This window comes from Myotis myotis, unplaced genomic scaffold (genome assembly GCF_014108235.1).
Source record: "Myotis myotis isolate mMyoMyo1 unplaced genomic scaffold, mMyoMyo1.p scaffold_m19_p_13, whole genome shotgun sequence".
NCBI classification, from domain to species: domain Eukaryota; kingdom Metazoa; phylum Chordata; class Mammalia; order Chiroptera; family Vespertilionidae; genus Myotis; species Myotis myotis.
In genome coordinates, this window is record NW_023416317.1 from 14948993 (window position 1) to 14969329 (window position 20337).

The window sequence follows — 20337 nt, forward strand, 5'->3', positions numbered from 1 at the left end:
TCCTTTCAGCATCTGCATGGATGGAAATGCAAATGGATTCAAGGTAAGAACTTCTCAGAGGTTTCTAGAATAGCTTAGCTCTCTACAATGCCCTTAGCTTTTTAGAAGGAAAACACGGTGATATTAGAAGGTAACTGCTTTAGTAGCCAGAAGCACAAGTCTAAAAGAGCCAGGATCGGGGTGAGGCCTATTCAAGCCTGCAGTTTTGAAGGTTTTTAAAACCTGCATCTGTAGTTTTTCCTCTCCATGAGGGCTTCCAAGGGGCCTTTTCCATCTGGAAGTTGTTCTTGAAAAATCGGCCTGGTAAAAAGTCCTTTTAATTTTACAGCTTTTAGCATAATTTAAAATGTGCTAATGAACTACCTTTAAATAGCCACAACAGGGAATTGGAAGGAAGGGGAGGCCTTAGGGATGGGCAGTATCTCATGGAAAATACCACATAGACACAGCCCAGGCTCAGGGCTGAACATGGCCATCTGCCACATCTTTCCAGGAGCAGAGTAAGGAATCCCCAATGACTGCAACAATATCTACTCATGAAACTGATGTAATTTTAGGTTGTATGAACATTTAATCAACATTTTAGCAAGCCCATGAAAGACTTGTGTGCCTTGAGATTACAGATTTACAGAAAACTATAAGTGGGGAATTAATAAATGTTTCATTGTAAATATCTGCAAAACATAATATTAAGGTTTTTCATATTTACAAACATTTCATTCCATTTGAAAACAATTGGTTGAAATTTCTTCTCACAAAAATTATTATTATTATTTGTTAATCCTTACCTGAGGATATTTTTTTCCATTGATTTCTAGAGAGAGTGGAAAGGAGGGGGAGATACAGAGAGAGAGAGGCACACACATCAATTGGTTGTCTCCCACAGGCCCTAACTGATGTGCCTAGAATTGAACCTGCTTAATAATTATGGACAAATCATAGCCAAAAGTGAATAAAATGAATTAGTTAAATAATGAAAAGTGATGTTAAAAAACTTTCAAAAATTTCCACAGAAAAAAAGATATTCCGATGATGCTGGATTTTGAAATGCTTGCTGTGATGCTTAGTGCTGCAAAGGTCTTAAAACATCCCTGGCAAACAGAATTCATTTAGTTAAGCCAATAGGTTGGCTTCATAAGTGTTGGGTGATCATTTCTTGGGGCGGGGGTGTTTGTGGGTAGTTATTTGGGCCTTTTTACTTTTTTAGCAGACTACTGATGCTTCTCTTGAACTAAAATCTAGCCTGAGACATGTACAAATGACTTTATGCCTAAGAAGAACAGGTAATTGTGAGTTGTTTAGGGATTTTGTTTCTCATCTAACTGTATTTTTTTTCCATGGCCAATGATTGTTCCAGGTTACTAAGACATTGGGTTCTAATTGCCAAATGCGATGACTCCCGTACACTGTCTTCATCATATATCTCTCATCTGACCCAAAGCACAATGAGATAGTCACCTTCTGGATATCTCTGTCATGAGGTTCCTGGCACCTTCAAATGTATAATGACCCAACTGAACCCATAAGTTGTTCACAAATTTTCCATAAACCTGTGCCTCCCACCTGTATTTCCAATATTAGTTAGTGCCACATTATCCATCCAGTTGCCCAAGTCAGACTCCTAGGAGCAGTCTTGGCTCCTCCCTCATGTCCCACATCCAATCACTCACCAAGTCCAGTTAATTTTGCCTTGTTGATTTTGGTGTCAGACTGACTGATGTTGGAGGAGGTGATTGAGAGGACAGTGACTGCCAGTTACCCAGGAGCTAGACCTGGGAACTGGGGGCTCCTCACTCCCTTCCTTGTCCTTGGAATGTATGTTCTGCCATGGGCATTTTCTTGGAAGAATCAGGTCTCTATGTAAACTTTTTAGATTCTGGTGGGCTGGTGCGGAGATCTACGAGGTTTTTGGCCACCCAAGACAAGCCTTGTATGTAAGTTCCCTTGCTTATTAAGTCTGCCACCTACCAATCTGCAGGGGCCTGCCTCTCTCTTCAGTCCCTCCCTGTAAGGGGGCCAGGGTTTGAACCCTGGGTTTGAATCTCAGTCCTGCAACTTTCTAGCTGTGTGGTCTTGTGCATCATTGTCTTTATTGGTAAAATAGAAATAATAATAGTATCTTAAAGGGTGATTGTGAGGAATAAGTGAGGTAATACATACAAAATGCTTAGAACAGGGCCTAGCACAGTGATGGCGAACCTATGACACGCGTGTCAGAGGTGACACATGAACTCATTTTTTTGGTTGATTTTTCTTTGTTAAATGGCATTTAAATATATAAAATAAATATCAAAAATATAAGTCTTTGTTTTACTATGGTTGCAAATATCAAAATATAAATATTTTTCTTTGCAAGTGCTGAATTAAGAATGAATGCAAAGCCGAAACCGGTTTGGCTCAGTGGATAGAGCGTCGGCCTGCGGACTGAAGGGTCCCGGGTTCGATTCCGGTCAAGGGCATGTACCTGGGTTGCGGGCATATCCCCAGTGGGAGATGTGCGGGAGGCAGCTGATCGATGTTTCTCTCTCATCGATGTTTCTAGCTCTCTATCTCTCTCCCTTTCTCTCTGTAAAAAATCAATAAAATATATTTAAAAAAAAAGAAAAAAAAAGAATGAATGCAAAATATCCATAATGAAAAAAACATGAAAAAAGAAAAAGAGAGACAAGTAGTTGCTGCTGTCTATTTTATGGCCCTGCAACATTGTACAACAAAAATAGTTGTTTTCAACCAGCACTCAGTTACAGGGCACTTGGCTATCACGTCAACCCACTGGGCAGGTTTACAAGGTCTAACATGGCTGTCTACTCTCCTCTCTGCAGACCAGCTTGCTTGGCAAAAGTCTTAGAGCTCATTTCTTGATGACTTTAGCATCATGGTTTTGGGTGCCATAGTTCTGATTTAGGCTACCACAGTCTACAAGCTCACCATTCAGGATCCACTGGCTGACTTATTCCTTTTTTTTTTTTAATTTCTTTATTGGTTAAGGTATTACAAATGTGTCCTCATCCTCCCATTAACCCCCCAACCCCCCCCCCCCCCATGTTCTCATCCCCCTGTTGTTCATGTCCATTGGTTTGGCTTATATGCATGCATACAAGTCCGGCTGACTTATTCTTATGGCCCAGTCTCAAATACTGTGGACTCGCCCAGGGGCAGATGTCCATCAGACATCCAATCTCTTCTAGCTGCTTGCTGGTCTGGACCGAACACAGGATAACCCAGGGAAAGTTAGATGGCAGGCAAACTTTAAGACATTTCCTTGGGAAGCATTTTCTGAACCTCAGGGAAAAGGTTGGCTGTCCTTCCTGGGTGCTCCTAAAGTTCCAGAGCTTTGTCCCTTTATAAGAGGTATTGTAATGCCCACTTTTTTTGTCTCTCTCTCTTACTATTCTGGGCAGACCTTGAGGGCAAGGGCTCTGAACCTATAGGACAACACAGAGTAGATGCTCAGTAAGTATTTGTTGAGTGAATGAATGAATAAATATGTGAGAAAAAATATCTGCCATAAAAGTGTGAGCTTCCTCTGACTTGCTGGAGAAGGGATTGCCATGATGGAAGAAGATGTGAAAAACAAAGTAAAACAAACAAACGAACAAAAAAACACGAACATGAACAAAAAACCTGAAGCCATATAACAGGTTTAATAAAACATGGCATGTTTTATAATCTTTTGTCCTCAAAGGTGAGAACCTGCAGTGGCTACTTGAAAGCATTTTCACACACACACACACACACACACACACACACACACACACACACACACACATACACACAGTTAGAGAATGTTGGCTCTGGAAGAGATCTTAAGATCCTTTAGCTCAGCTTTTTAATTTTCAGATGAGAAAACTAAGTCCTAGAGAGGGTAAAGATGACTTACATCACTAAAATTTCTAATCCTTGTTCTACTACATAAAGTTGCTTTCTATTTAAAGTGATTATTCTTAATTTTTTCAAGAATCCAAAGTGAAAGAAATCTGTTGAGAACCATAGATCTTCCCTCTGGGAGGAAATGTACATAGGCATATAAACAAGAAATTGTCACCAGGAAGTACAAGGATTCTTGTTTAGAATCCATGGATCACAGGTTAAGAGAATGGGTGGCCAAGACATAGATTTAAATACATTTTCAGCTGGGTATGTTACCTGACTTTCCTGAAAGATAGTAAACATAGAGTTTCTGTGAGTGTAGTTGAGAAAATGTAAGTGCTACACAGAGGGAGGTACTCAATAAACACGGTCACATTTCAAAAGATAAGGGATTTTAGGACTTGTCAAAGGACTCTTGACCAGGCTTCAGTATCCAACAAGCCTTTTCAGCCCAGGCTGTCTAGGATGTACATGGGAAACTAAACACAACAAGTGTAGCTTGGGTTTCTCCAGAGAGCATTGGGGTCAACAAAATGAGTGCCTATTTCTTGGTGACTGAGAGAAAGAAGAGGGTGAGTGCAGAGACCTCTGGGACCATGAATCTGTGAAAACCCTTAAATACCAATAATGCGAAAGGAAGGCTTAAGGAACAGGGCATTTGGGCTGGAACAAAAAGGCATCCTCCTCTTTCAGCACCCACTTCCTTCATTTAATATGTGAATTCCCATCAGGGCACGAAAAAGGAGTCATTCCTAGTCACTGTGCTGATTCCGTGCCTCTGCACACCCAGACATCCCAAGGCTAAATTTGCTTCATTTGTCTGAGTTTCCCAGCAGGAGATATTCCTATCTGGCCACTGACATTGCTGGAAGCAGACTCATCAGGAATGGAAGGAAATGACTGCTGTAGGCCTGCGGATGGACTCTCAGTGAGAGACAAATCTGGAGACACCTATGACATTTCGAACTCCCTGGCTAATATAAAACGGTAGCCGCTGGGGCTCCAGACTTGTTGGGTGGGAGCTTTTTCCAATGAACCACGTGTCCAACTCCTCCTGCGCCTCACCGTGTGTGTGTGTGTGTGTGTGTGTGTGTGTGTGTGTGTGTGTGTGTGTATGAATGAACTCAGACACTACCTTTCTTCCTTAAATGGGAAGACACACACATTGCAGGGCATAGAGGAGGCGCTCAATGAATGATGGTAACGATGATGATGATGATCTATTTTTTCTTGCTCCCTTCATCTTCCATTCTCTCCTTTCCTTAGAGGGTACAAGCAAGTAAAAAAAGTCTTATGAAATCCCTTCACCCATCCTAACGAAGATGAAGCTAAGGGAAGGGTGCGGGGGTATGGAAACCTCGACCCCCAACTCCAAAGCTTACACTGAAAGATAGTTGCAGCCTCTCCACCAAGTGCCATCCCTGCCCCTGTCGCCGAGGCCACCTGACTAGTCCGGGAGTGGCTGGCAGCCTTTGCAAGGGGTGCCAGGGGCAGAAGACGGGGACCAGCTGCTTCCAGACAGCGGCCTCCAGGGAGAAGGCGCTTCCCCGACCCCCGCCGCGCGCACCACGCCCGGGCCGAGCTCCCCGCGGCCCCCCGCAGAGGTGCCGCGTCCCCGCCCGCCCCCCGTCCCCCCCCGCCCCCCCCCCCCCCGCGCCCCGGGAATGCTGGGAATGTGAGTCAGGGCCGCGGCGGGAGAGAGCGCCGCGCCGGCGGTGGCCCCGCGGAGCGCAGTTCAGCGCCGCGCGAGCGCGCGTGTCGGGACTGCGGTGGGTGCCGCCCCCTCGGCCGCCAGCCCCGCCCGGCCCCGCGCGGGCCCCGGCCCTCGGAGCGCACCCTCCCTGCCGCCTCCCTCCCTCCAGCCGGCTCCTCCTCCTCCTCCACCTCCCGCTCCTGCTTGCTCGCACTCTAGCGCCGGCTCCGGCTCCTCCCGGCCGCCCGGGGCCGAGGCGACGTGAGGTTGTACAAATCCATGTGGGGCGGCCCCGGGCGAGCATCCGAAAGGTGAGACGTCGACGCCCGGCCGGGCCGCTGGGCGCCGGCTCCCTCGGGGCGCCCGTGCCCCGGCATCTCTCGTGCCGGGCGCCCCTCACTCGTGGGGAGCTGCAATGCGTTATCGGGGGGAGCCGAGGGGTGCACCGCCCGCCGCGGCCGGGGCTCTCCGGGGCGGGGGAGAGGATGGGGCGGCCTAAGGCGGGCTTGCCTTCCCGGAGGAGCCCCCGGGCTGAACAAGTGCACGGCTTCCCCGGCGCGCTCGTCCCGGCGGCCGGGCACCTCCCGCAGTCCCTCCCGGCGGCCGCCCTCCCTGCCATCGCCTTTCTTCTCTCCAGCTCCCACTCTTTCCCCCTCTGGCTTCCAGGGGTGGGGTGTTCGCGGGGCAAGGGTCTCGGGAAACCTCCAGCAGAACAAAGTAGGGAAAGGTGCAGCCCCAGCCCCGGGGGGTGGGGTCCCAGGCTGCCTCCCTGGACTCCGAGGGGAGCGTGTTTAAAAAAAAAAAAAAAAATCCGTGTCATGGAAAACGGGCTGGATTAATTGGGGAAGGGGAGGGAGTGGTGGTGTATGAAAACGAATACGATGTGACATGAACCCGAACGACATTCCTTCCCTCCCCCTCCCCTTCTCGGGATTAGACCAGAAAAGGGGTACTCAGAGGGTTTTTTTCCTTTAAATGACTGTCCAAGCCTTGGAAAGATCATTTTAGGACAGTGAAGATTACGGTGCGTTGGTGCGCTCGTCAACTCTCTGGTTGGCCCTCTCTTATTTATTTTGTACTTAAAGGGTCTCTGTTCTCCTCCCCAGAGAGGGAGGGTCCGCGCTGGGTGAGCGGATCGATTTTAGGCGGCTACCTGCCTCTGCGAGATGAAAGACCATTTACTCCCGGAGCGGTGAATTGTCAGCGCCCCGCGTGACTGACAGCCACACCTGCCATTTATGTGGGCAGAACAGGGACCGTGGAACCCCAAGAGCCAATCAATGCTCGGGAGAGGAGGGCCGTTCCCACTTGTCATGGCTAGTTTCCTGGTTGGCTTTTTAAAATCAGTGGTTTTACTTAACCATTGGTTTCCACCAGGTATGGGGCTCCAGCTGTGACAGGCAGAGAAGCGGGAAGAAAACTCTGCCAAATGGGCTTAGAAGCAAGTATATTTGACTTGTGTTTGTTTCTTACCCCCCTTTTATAAGTTGTAGTAGTTGGGGATGCTCAGGCCATTGATTTAAAAATGAAAAGGAAATGGGTCTGTGTAAAGGATGAAATGGGGGTGGGGGAGGGGTGTTGGGGGTTAGACTTGTCTTCCTTTATAAGAGACACCGTTTGCCGTTGAGCTGCCTTGGAAAGGGTGTGGCACTTTGTCTCTGATGGTCTCTTGTCCTTGTAAAGTCGCATTGTCTCTCAGCCTACAGCAGTGGGCTCTTGGCGCTGATGGGCGAATTTATGAGATATTTTTGAAGCAGACAAGCATGCTTTATTAGGGTTACCACGAATAGAAGGGATTCTTTTAGTTTTTGACCGGGTGCCTCAACTTCTGGAAGTGAGGGCTGGCTTCTTCACTTCCAGTTTGGATGTCAGTGTGGAGGTGGCCGTGGGGTCAAGCCAGATCCTTTCTGGAGAGTAGAAGAGTTTGCTTTTGAGGTGAGTTTGCTTCTGAAGTGAGCCATCTTGTCCGTCTGCTTCTGTGCTTTAACAAAAGCCTTGCACAGTTTGGAGGGGTGGTGTGTGGATAAGAATGGAAACGCGGCTTTCACTAGCAAGACTTTCATGGGTGGATGGATTGTGGCTGGAAGGACCAAATCCTTCTTAATTTTCTGTTAGTGAAAAGCTTATTTTTCAACATTCTTCTGCCTGAATTCAGTAGAAAAATTACTGGTTGATCCAGAGAGCTGTCACCTCATAGAAGCAGTACCTGGATGTGAACACAGACCTGTGCATTCAGCATTTCATGAGATTATGAGCCAGAGTTCACTGATTAGGACAGTCTTCATGTAGGAGCCGGGTTGGTCAAGGTAGTGTTATTACTATTATCATTATTATTGTTATTTCATGTGCTAGCACTTTGCTGAGTACTTTATAGGCATTATCTTTTTAAAATCTGGCAGAACCTCTATGAGGTAGCTACTATTATTATCCCCAAATTATAGACAGAAGAGACTAAAGGAATTAAGTATCTTGATACAGCTAAGTGTGAAAGTGAGAATTTGAGCCCAGGTTTCTCTGACCCAGAGTCGATGACCTTGGCGATGGCCTTGAATTCAAATTTTGGTAGTGTGATCTGCATGTATCCAGTCTGAAGTGTAACCTGTCTCAGCATACATATGGCCTATTCTGTTAAGAGCCCACTAAGATGTCGACGGCCTTGTATTGTCTTCTTTGCCTTGCCACTTTGAAGGCTGTTGCTTCCACTAATAGGCAAATTTAGTAACTTTGTGATTTATACACTTCTAGTATGTCAGCTTTGGCCCAATGGATATTTGTTTCCCAAGTTAATAATGACTTAAAAGAAGGTGAAACAAAACAAAATCCACTCTTCCATTTTACTTGATACCTTAAATTTTCAATTGGGAATTAAAAAAATATATATTTCTTTTTCTTTTTAAAAAAATATATTTTATTGATTTTTTACAGAGAGAAAGGGAGAGGGATAGAGAGTTAGAAACATCGATCAGCTGCCTCCTGCACACTTCCCACTGGGGATGTGCCCGCAACCAAGGTACATGCCCTTGACTGGAATTGAACCTGGGACCCTTGAGTCCACAGGCCGACGCTCTTATCTGCTGAGCCAAACCGGTTAGGGCAAAAATATATATTTCTTATTGTTGATAGTATTACAGATATCTCCCATTTCCCCTTTCTCCTCCACCATTGGAATTTTTAATAGGTCTTGGTCAAATACATGCTCTTAACATCATTCAGCTGGCTCTTTTTTTCACTAAGGGATTGGAATTTTATTTTATCTTTCACTTACAAAGAGACTGGTTTTCATTAGTGATTGAATATAATTTTATTTAAAATTATTTTATTAAAATAATATGGCCATCTTGTTTTACGATGTTGGAAAAGTCACAAAACTTAAGCCTTATCAATGTCTTCCTACTGGTGAAAATCAGTGGTTATGGTTTGCCAAAACAGATATCTTGAAAAATGTGTTTCGATGAATGGTGTTGGAGTCCACAAATTCACCTCAACAGATAGTCTTTGACTTTGACGGGGCTGACTTTGTACAATCTACTAGGGCATCCTTTCACCCCTTTTATCAGCTAAGAAGTTAACGTTTTGGCTGTCTATAGGAGAGACCTACTTGGCTAACCAACAGTTTAGTTTTAGCAATGTTTATATTACTCCTTGATACTTTATTGTGATTTTCCTTATTTTTGAAAGCGAGTAGAACAAATGGAATGCACAAAAGCACTGATATGAATGATAATGTAATCTCATAAATTTAAATCAGTTGATCCAAAGATAGAAATCACTGCATGTACCAAAGGCAGAGATTCTTCAGCCTGTTCTTTCTTGTGTGAAGAAAAAAATGAATGAATATGTAAGAAGTGCTAAAATATATCAAGTGGTAAAGTATATGTTAGTCAACTTTTGGGGCATAACAAAACTCCCTGACTTACAGCAACAGGTCTATTTATTCCCACACTCGTGTGTCTTTAGGTTGAGTGTGATTTGGCTGACCGAGGCTGGACTCCTTGGGGTGGCTCTGCTGTAGGCTGCAGGCTGGGTTCTGGTTTGCTCCACTGGTGTTCTGGGGCGCAGGCTGAAGGGATAGCGGCTACTTGGGGCATGCTCTTCGTAGGGCAGATCACTGGATTCAAGTGGCAAGCCCAATTGCACAAGCAAATGTCATTTCCATTAGCAACCTTTTTGGATAGAGCAAGTCACATGGGGAAGCCCCAATATCCATAGGTAAAAGTGGATTCTGCCCATAGTAGAGAGGGAATATTTGGTGAAATATAATCTGAACTCCCACAAAAAGCATGGTGTTATTAGAGAATTTTATAATTTTTTCTTCTCATTCTTGGGGAGTGCAGCTTTTATCCCTTCAGTCCCCTGGCTTTATGACATATGAACCTAATGTTTAACCTTTGCATTTCAGAAACATACCAGGTTTGATTCTAGAGGACTGACTGTAAAAACAGGTATAAGTATGTATAAGAATTTCTTAAATTATCCCAAGAAGTTTTTATCTGATGTGGGTCCTGCCACCATAGGACCTCTTATTGGGAGTGTCAGGAAAGACTTCATGGATGAAATGGCATTTTCCTGGACCTTGAAGCAGGGATAGTGTTGGATATACAGTTAGAGGGGTGGATATAATAGACATGGAAGGAGGATATCTGGATATACTAAGTTATTCTGTTTGGCTAGGGGTAAGGTAGGTGAATAATAACAACAACAATAATGATAGCAGCAATTATAGTTTAACTTTTTTATAAAAATTTTTTTTTAATATATTTTATTGAGTTTTTACAGAGAGGAAAGGAGAGAGATAGAGAGTTAGAAACATCGATGAGAGAAACATCAACCAGCTGCCTCCTGCACATTCCCCACCGGGGATGTGCCCACAACCAAGGCACATGCCCTTGACCGGAATCGAACCTGGGACCCTTCAGTCTGCAGGCCGACGCTCTATCCACTGAGCGAAACCGGTTTCGTTTATAAAATTTTTTTTATTGATTTCAGAGAGGAAGGGAGAGGGAGAGAGATATAGAAACATCAATGATGAGAGAGAATCATTGATTGGCTACCTCCTGTATGTCCCTACCAGGATTGAGCCTGCAACCTGGGCATGTGCCCTGACCGGGAATTGAACTGAGACCTCCTGGTTCATAGGTTGATGCCCAACCACTGAGTCATGCTGGTCAGGCTATAGTTTAACTTTTATTGAGCAGTTAACTATGTGTGAGGTTACTGTGCTTAACACTTTACATAAAATATCTAATTTAACATTGCTGATTGGCTATTCCACATTTATTCTGTTTTAACTAAAAGAACCCCAGCTTTGTTTGAGATGGGTATATGTCTACCTCCCTTTCCTAGACTGCCTTAGGGCCTGGAGTGGCTCAGATCTTATAGTAATGTAAGTGGGTGTTGTTGGATGGGGGCTTTCCCGAAAGCTTAGTGAGGACACACTTGGCTGGTATATGCCCCAACAGCTTTTGGCCCCTTTCTGCTTATTGCTGTTGGGAACATAGGTGGAATGCCTGGAGAGGCAGCAGCCGACTACAACAACAAGATGAAACCATGTATTAAGAATGAGAAAACTGGAACCTTGAAGGATCTTGGTCTCGATGACATTGTTGAGCCATAGCACCAGCCTAAACTGCCTTCTCCTGTACTTACTGCATAAAACAAATTCCTTACTTATAAACTACCAGTTGTTACTTGTAGTCAAACATAATCCTTACTGATACATACCTTCTCAAGAGCCTCTCAAAGTAGATGTTCTCAAACTTATTTTACCAGGGAGAACATAAAAACTCAGATTAAGGAACTATCACAAGATCTAGGATTCATTGCTATGTCTTTTTCCTTTTTTAATCCTCACCCAAGGATGAGAGAGAGAGAGAGAGAGAGAGAGAGAGAGAGAGAGAGAGAGAGAGAGAGAGAGAGAGAGAGAGAGAAGGGAAGAGAAGAGAGAATCATCCTGTTTTTGGCTGGACAGGATAAATACCACAGTGGAGATGATGTTCCCAAAATAGGCTGGATTCCAGGTTGAAAAGTTGAAAAGTTTGAATGTTATATCATGGACTAGCAAGTATAAGATAATTTGAAAATGATGGAGACTGGAGGTTGGGAGACCATTGATCTTAAGTATGTTGTGGTATCCAATGCTTTAGTGTGAATGAAGGTGGAGGAAAAGCTGGGTATAAAGCAAAGCTGGGACTGTAAGGAAATGGAATTGAGTGAACACATATCAGAGTTGGCTGTTAACCTGTAATCTGAGAACAAAAATGAAAATCTCCTGAAGGTTAGTATTAACTTCTACTAATGGCTTCACATTTGCCAGGAAGTAGGGAATGGGTAATACAGGGAATTGCTAATAGGTTGTGAATCATTATTTAGTGCAGTGGGTGGGGACTTCTACTTATCATCCATACCATGTATTCAACCCTTGATAAACCCCTATGACATGATTTTGGTCTAGGTCTGGCTCCTTGGTGCCAGTTCAAGGTAGCTGAGATGAAGGGTAAAGCCAGAGGGTGGTGCAATGGAACAACACATTGTGTCAGTGGACTTATTTCTACATCTGCTAAACATTGTGGAGCTTTCTTGGGGGTGAGGTAGGGTCACTTTAACTTCCTGTTTTTTTCCCTCCTGTTCTCTCTACTTTTTTAATCTGTAAAATAAAGGATTTGGTTTACAGTTGTGGTTTTTCAATTGTTTTTCAGCTGTAGACACTTTTTTGTTCCCTAAATGAAAGCTTATCCGGACCCTCAGTATATTTATAGAAAAAAGCAGAGTTGCTCTGGAAATTCAGGGTCCAGGTTTATGTTGTCTGAGGTATCTTTATGTTGAGGCCACTGTTCTGAAATGATCCGACACAGCCTCCTAGGTCCAGGATTATGTGAACCTTAGAGCTGTCCAGATATTTTATTAGAACATTCTCTGGGACAAATCCCTTTATTATTCCACAGCTTTTTGTGTTTTAGTATCATCGGTGGTAGAGACTGTTGATGTTCCCACAGCTGCTTTTCCTCTTTTTCCAGGCATATGTTGGAAGTGACTTGTGTCACTTCTATGCCAAACACTTAATTTTCAGAGTGAGACCACCCAGCACTCTTTTCTACTGCATGATGGTCAAGGAAGCACCTGTTGAAATGGAGTCTCCATCTGCCTGGGTCCCTGAGTCACTAAATGAGCAAAGCTTTCAGTCAACTGACATTGGACTTACATTGTGACCGAGAAGTAAACCTTCGTTGTTTGAATTCATCAAAATTTTATGATTGTTTATGTAGCACTTTTCTTTAGCTTATCTTTACTGATAATCTTTTAGCATATCTGCTAAACTGTATTTAACTTACTTTTGAAGTGTCTTTGGGATCAACCTGAAGCCAAGCCAACTTGTCCTTACTTTGTGTTTAGGAAAGAAGGCAGGCATCTACAATAGCTGTCCATGCAGGTTTTTGTACTGATGGAGTCTCCGAATTGGAATACTTATGCTCGATAACATTTGTTTTCATGTTGTAGAAGCCTGAAGACCTATGGTGGAGTGCGTCTTGCTTTTCTTTTTATTTACTGATTGATTTTAGAAAGAGTGAGGAAGGAAGAAGGAGGGAGGGAGGAAGGAGGAGATAAATAGATAGATAGGTAGATAGATAGATAGATAGAGATATTTGTTGTTCACTTGTTATGTATTCATTGATTGCTTCTTGAATGTGCCCTGATTGGGGATAAAACCCACAACTTGGCATATCAGGATGACATCCTAAACAGCTGAGCTACCTGACCAGGGCACATCTTGCTTTTCTTTTTAAGAAAAGCCTTTAATGCCCTGTTGCCTTTTTAGGTAATAGAACCTCAGTAGCTTGGGGAAGAGTAATGATGAACAGTTACCATAATAATGGCTACTATTGATTGAATACTTATTTGTTGATCTGTGAAATATTTATTAAGCATCTACGATGTGAGAGGCACTGGGATATAGAAGTGAATTATAGATATTTCCTCATTTGTAGCTTACACTCTAGTTGGGGGTCCTGGATAGGTTTGCTCTGTATTCTTTGAAGGACACCATTTATTGAGTATACTATATGCTAGGTGCTTTATGCCCCTTATTTCATACTGTCCATAGAGGTAGGTGTATTATTCAAATTTTGAGGAAACTAAAGTTCAAAGAATTAGATAGGCTGTATGAAGACAAGAGCTTTTGCCTTTTGCTGAATCCCCAGTGTCTAGAAGAGTGTTTGACACATAATAGCTGCTTAATAAATATTTGTTGAATGAACGAACAGAACAATGTGCTCAAAGTTAATGCTATGGCAGAGCCAGGATTGCAGTCCTAACTGACTCTCAAGTCTGCTAAATTATTGTTGGACATAGTAGGAGCAGTGTGTGACCCTATGATTACAACAGAAGCAACAGCTGAGCCCTACCAGTGTCAATGACAAACCCACCAAGAAGATCCAGGCTGTCTCTCTTTCACAACTAGGGCCTACTCCTCTGTGTGATTTACACTCAAAGCCACTACCTCACTGACTTAATTGCTGATATAATTGGTCAACCTTTTCTCGGGAAAGTTCAAGTTCTACCCTAGTGGATTTTCTGATCCCTGTTTTCCAGGGCTGTGCCTCAAATTCTGCTTTTAACCTTTGGATATTTCTTCTCCACTTGCATCTTCCAGATTTGTTGCTTTGAAGTTCCAGGAAATCTCTAGTTGCTGGCACCTACTGGGCACTTAACAAAATTAAAAGGGGGGGGGGGGAGGAGAGAAAGAGACAGCAATTTCAGGAAGGAGCCAAGTGATGACTTTTTCCTAGAAGTCAGCAGTGAGATTGCTGTTCCAGCAGGTGAGGAGTATGGATTGGGTCAGAGGGCATCTATGGGATATACCTGTAGCACGAAGGCCAGTGGCAGTGTTCATAGATGCCTTATACCAGAAACTTGATTTTGTCATGGTTGGTTCTTCAGATTTTACATTTTGCTCACTTAATTATCTTATATCGTGTGGTTTGTGTGGGGTTGTCTGATAGTGTTCCTTCTTTTTTTCCTGCCTTACAGCTTTCTACCCCTAAAGGCAGTTGTCATTCTGTGATTTGAGTATGAATGAATTGCAGGCAGCAAAGTGCACTCCCCATAAATGTATTAAAAGCAAACTATTAATTCAAGGCAACTTCCTAGTGGCTTAGAAGACAACTTGAATGGGAATTGAGTAATGTGACTGTTTTTTTCGGAATACTCTCAGATCCTTATGCACACTGTGAGAGACTTTCCACTAGAACAGTATGGCTAATTATAGCAAACAAGAGCAGGGTTTTATATAAGAAATTGAATCTAGTCATGCACTGTAGTTACTAGTTCTAAGGTAGTAGATTCCTCTAAAACAAGGTGGGTGTGGTAGGGGTAGTTCATCTTCTGTGGGCCCAAAGGTGATTGAAGGTGGGTTTGGGGTCTGGGAACTGCTCAGGGGTTGGGGAATTCTGCTCTAAAAGCAGAAGGTTGAGTGGCTTTGGAAGATGTGAAGTTGGGCTGGTATCATGATCCTTGGTTATTTTCTCGGTGACACAAGATGGCTTTCTTGTGCCTTGTTTGAGGCAGATTAGTCATACTGCCTTCCTGTTAGCCAGCTCCAAGCTAATATCCCCTGGAGGAGCAAGACTGTGGTTCAAAGGGCAGAATGCTAGGGGAGCAGTGTTGCTGACTCCTTTTCACATTAGGCTCTTGATGTGTTTTCTTTCTTTCTGGTGATGTGTGTTTTTTCTTGCATTTAAAGTAAAATTTCCTCCTACCCCTTTGTTTCTCACTTTGGTTCATTAACTATCTTATTCCTGAAACGTCTTCACGGGAAGAAGTAGGAGAGAGGGTAGTGAATGAGATGATAGCTTGGCCATTCTTACGAGCTTGTTGAAAATAGGTTCTATATGACGCCGGGTACAAAGACAACTGAGTTTCAGTGGCTGCTGTTCATCAGGTTTGTGAGCATGAAGCAGTTAGCCAGGATACACAAGGGAAAACTTCCCCTTTTTTGTTAAGTCTGAGAAAGAACTTTTTCATACACAGACTGAATACATTGGCAGGGGCCGCCTTGAATTCAGCAACATGAATAGTTGCTTAGAATAACTTCAGAGCAGATTCTTTTGGATATAGAGATATGAGCACTGATCTGTGAGTCAAGAGACCGAAGTTCCATTTCTGGCTTTGCCACTAGCCTTCTCCTTATTTGGGGGATCTTTGTTTCTTGATATGTTTCAAAATCATCTGGCCCTTTCCCAGATATAAAATTATATACATATATATTTTTAAATTTATATATATGTTGATTTTTAGAGAGGAAGGGAGAGGGAGAGAGAGATAGAAACATCAATGACGAGAAAGAATCACTGGTTGGCTGCCTTCTGCATACCCCCCATTGGGGACCAAGCCCAAAACCCGGGCGTGTGCCTTGACTGGAATCTAACTATGACCTCCTGGTTCATATGTTGATGCTCAACCACCGAGCCATGCTGTCTGGGCTAAAATGATATATTTTTACAACAGTTTTTCTCATGCAAAGGATCAACTAAGTATCATTTTATTAGCTATTTTATCCTGGAAAATAAGAATGTCTGGTGTGCTTTCATCATGGATTTTACTGACAAAGAGTTAAGCCATTATATCATATATTTTACTGTATGTGCGTGTGGTTGCTTCATGCCAGCCCTCTGCAACTATAAACAGATCAGGTGATTCTGGAAGGTTCAGGATTGTAGCCAGATAAATCAGAAGGCTGCTGTAATGGGAGCTCTTGTAGGGGAGCACCCAGGCTATCATGGAAGATTTAGGAGATTAATGCATAAAGGATGAAAGAAGGCTCCTTAAAGAAGGTGAGGTGGAACACTAAGTGGAGTTAGCTGGGGTGAGCTTGGTTTTGATGGTGCAGATAACACAAGGAGTGGTCTAGGTCCAAAGGTGAGCAAGAGAATAGGAGATTCGGGGTTTGGGGAGGTGAAAGGAGACCAATGGAACTGGAGATTAGCTTGAGGGATGGTGAGAGAAGCTAGAGAGAGTGACAAGCATGAAGATCCTGTGATCCATTAAGGAGATGAGATTCAAGCTTAACCATCGAGGGATTTCATGGCAATGACTACCTGCTTTTGGTATTTGTAGGAGCATGGGGTTTGAGATTGGGGCAAGAGAGTGGCAGGATGACCTGGAAAGCAATAGAAAGATTATGAATATGGCCTTGGGAATCCTAGCAGTGCCCATTCTAATTTCATTGACCAAACACAATTTATTTAGCTTTAATAACTTTAAAAGACCATTTTCCAAGTGAAGATGCTCCTGATAAAAGATCTGTAGTGGAACTCCACACTTGTTGTTGGTTTTGAGAATCTCTGAATGTCATCTGGGGCCTAGTTCTTTTTCCTGAGTTTTGAGTAGAGCACAGAGAGTGTGGATGTTGTTTGCAGTTAATGGATATAATTAAACTGACTTTGTTAGACTAATAGAATTGGAAATACTTGGAGTAATTCATAGTGTATACCTTCTGAAAGTGGTGTGAGAAAGTTCATGAATGGAAATGGTTTAATAATTCCCTGAAATGTGCAAGATTGGGAGTTATGTACTGGAACTGTATTCAATACCCCATGCATATTAGCTGCCTCTGACTCTACTTTTGTATGACTTATACCACTTTTCTGATGTTAGTTGGTACATGGTTACATTGCCTTTCATATGTTAATCTTGACTTCTGTGCTTTAGCTTGTGAGCCAATGTTTTGAGCTACTATGTCATAGTCTTACTTGCTAACATGTAGTTTTATTTCATTAGCGTCACCATTTTTGTATATCAGAGTTTGTGTAATCATTTGAATATTTCTTGAATCTTGTGATTATTTTATAAAAAGTAAGTGGAAAATGGGAAAATGCAGGCAGTGATATTGGGAGTAGTATGAGCCTCATATATGTAATGTAAATGTATTTGAGGCAAAGATGGAAACCATTAGACATGCCCAATATAGGCATGCTTTAAACTTCAGATGGCCAGCTGTAAATAGTTGTGAGGGATAAGAACAGAGTTAAATGCTATGGAGGTAAGCAATGTTGGAAAAAAGCTTTGGGGATTATGATAAAGGGCAATATGTAATCTAGGATTTTGTCATTCATTTGTTTTGGGGAACAGAGCTTTCCTTTTTAACGTGTAAGAGTAGTCAACTTTTAAAAACCACATATTTAGAAAGGTCTTTTCTATAAAAGTAAGGAATAGAATTTAGATTTCTCACTAGTCTTACTTAGGAGAGTCTACCAGAGTCAGTAACCTATTCCTTTGTTTTGCTAATTGGCATAGGTGATCATTGTGCTAACAAAATTCTCTCTGTATTTTGGCAAACAAGTAAAGAGAAACCAAAGCACATAAAATGGTCCTTTACAAAGGATACACCTGAATGGATTTTTATGATCCCATGGTTTCATTTGGTGTTCTGTGGAACAGGAAAAGACTAAATGCATCTTAGTCCTCATCATAAGCCTTGGTGATGCTACGATGGTAGATTCAGAGCCAAAAAGAAAGAAGGACAAGGATTAAGTGTTGCGTACAATTAATTCCGCAGGTCAGGAGGATGTGGTGGTGGTCTGTCTGCCTTGGAGGATCTTGTTGATATGGGGGAGCTGTCTAATGTCCTTCATGGGCTCAACCCACTCCTAAGGCAAGGATTGAGTTGGTTGCAAAATTCCAGTTCTTTTTTTTTTAAATATATTTTATTGATTTTTTACAGAGAGGAAGGGAGAGAGATAGAGAGCTAGAAACATCGATGAGAGAGAAACATCGATCAGCTGCCTCCTGCACATCCCCCACTGGGGATATGCCCGCAACCCAGGCACATGCCCTTAACCGGAATCGAACCCGGGACCTTTCAGTCCGCAGGCCGACGCTCTATCCACTGAGCCAAAACGGTTTCGGCCAGTTCTTTTTTTAAAAAAATATATTTTATTAATTTTTTTACAGAGAGGAAGGGAGTGGAATAGAGATTTAGACACATAGATGAGTGAGAAACATCAATCAGCTGCTTCCTGCACACCCCCTACTGGGGATGTGCCCGCAACCAAGGTACATGCCTTTGACCGGGATCGAACCTGGGACCCTTCAGCCCGCAGGCCGACGCTCTATCCACTGAGCCAAACTGGTTAGGGCTCCAGTTCCTTTTGATCCCCGCTGTGGTTAGATGGTGAATGTTAAATCATAGGCGATATTAATCATGTAGCAGATGGTAAACAATAGCCCTTGAAATGAGAGACATAGTTTAGCTTTTATCAAAAAGGCAGATAACTATTGCACCAGAAATTCAAGAAACTCAGTAAGTGACGACTGTGTTTCAGGTATTGTGCTAAGCACATCAAGAATTATCTCATTTAATCTTAACAATAACTCCATGATCCAGATATTATTTCTCAAGATGAGGAAATTAACATTTAGAGAAGTTAAGAAACTTGCCTATGTGTCTTGGTTTAGTTTTCCCAGAAGCAGACCCTGAGACAGGAGTTCTAGTGCAAGTAATTACATGGGATTTACAGGGAATAATAGTAGGTGAACAAAGCAGGTGAGACAGCGAGGAGAAGGCAGCCAGTGGATGGAACATTATTGCAGTCATGACTAGAGGTTAATCTCACAAGGAAACTCTGGATGTAGCATAAAACACCTGCCTTAGGATGACCTCACATGAAGGATGAAGAAGCAGCTCCTGTCAGTTGTTTTCTAAAAAATTTATTTATTTTTTATTACGCTAAGATTTACGTAACATAATATTTACCAGTTTAATTATTTTATTTAATTATTGTATTTATTTATTTATTTATTTATTTACTTGCTTTCAGCGAAAAGAAGGGGGAGGGAGAGAGAGACAGAAACATAAATGATGAGAGAGAATCATTGATCGGCTACCTCCTGCATGTTCCCTGTTGGGGATTGAGCCTGCAACCTGGGCATCTGCCCTGACTGGGAATTGAACCCTAACTTCCTGGTTCATGGGTTGATGCTCAACCCATGATGCTCAACCACTGAGCCATACAGACCAGGCCCAGTTTAACTGTTTTAAGTTTACAGTTCTGTGGTAATAAGTACATTCACAATGTGGTGCAACCATTACCACTCTACATCTCCAAAATTTTTGCATCACCCCAAAGTGAAGCTCTGTACCCTTTAAACAATGACTCCCCAATCCCTCCTGCCCCCAGCCCTTGGCAGCCACTATTTTACTTTCTCTCTTTATGAATTTGCTATATTTTAGGTACCTCATATAAGTGGAATCATACAATATCTGTTCTTTTATGTCTGGTTTAATTCACTTAGCATAGTATTTTCAAGGTTCATCCATGATGTAGCATGAATTAGAATTTCATTTTTTTTTTTTGTTAACCCTCACCCAGGGATATTTTCCATATATATATATATATATATATATATATATAGAGAGAGAGAGAGAGAGAGAGAGAGAGAGAGAGAGAGAGAGGAAGGGAGGGAGGGAAGGGAGAGATATAGATAGAGATAGAGATAGAGGGAGAGAGAGAGCTCATTGTGAGAGAGACACATCGATTGGTTCCCTCCTGTACTTGCCCCAACTGGGGCCAGGGATCGAACCTGCAACTCAGGTATGTGCCCTTGACTGGGAATCAAACCCCAAATCCTTTGGTTGGTTAGGCCGACACTCTACCACTGAGCAACATCAGCCAGGGCGAATTTCATTTCTTTTTAAGGATGAATAATATTCCATTGTGTTTCTTTACCACATTTTGTTTATCCAATAATCTGCCGCTTAACATTTGGTTTGTTTCTACCTT

The 20337-nt window shown here is 42.8% G+C and overlaps 1 protein-coding gene across 6 annotated transcripts in view; it reads left to right on the top strand.

The window, feature by feature from the left end:
• Nucleotides 1-5792: 5792 nt before the first annotated feature.
• The window catches only part of ERC2 (ELKS/RAB6-interacting/CAST family member 2), an 880873-nt gene continuing 866328 nt past the window's right edge, over nucleotides 5793-20337 (top strand). For all 6 annotated transcript variants that reach the window (XR_004971467.1, XR_004971468.1, XR_004971469.1 and 3 more), the window contains exon 1: nucleotides 5793-5874. The gene's annotated coding sequence lies outside the window, so the exon portion shown is untranslated. The remainder of the gene's footprint in view (nucleotides 5875-20337) is intronic.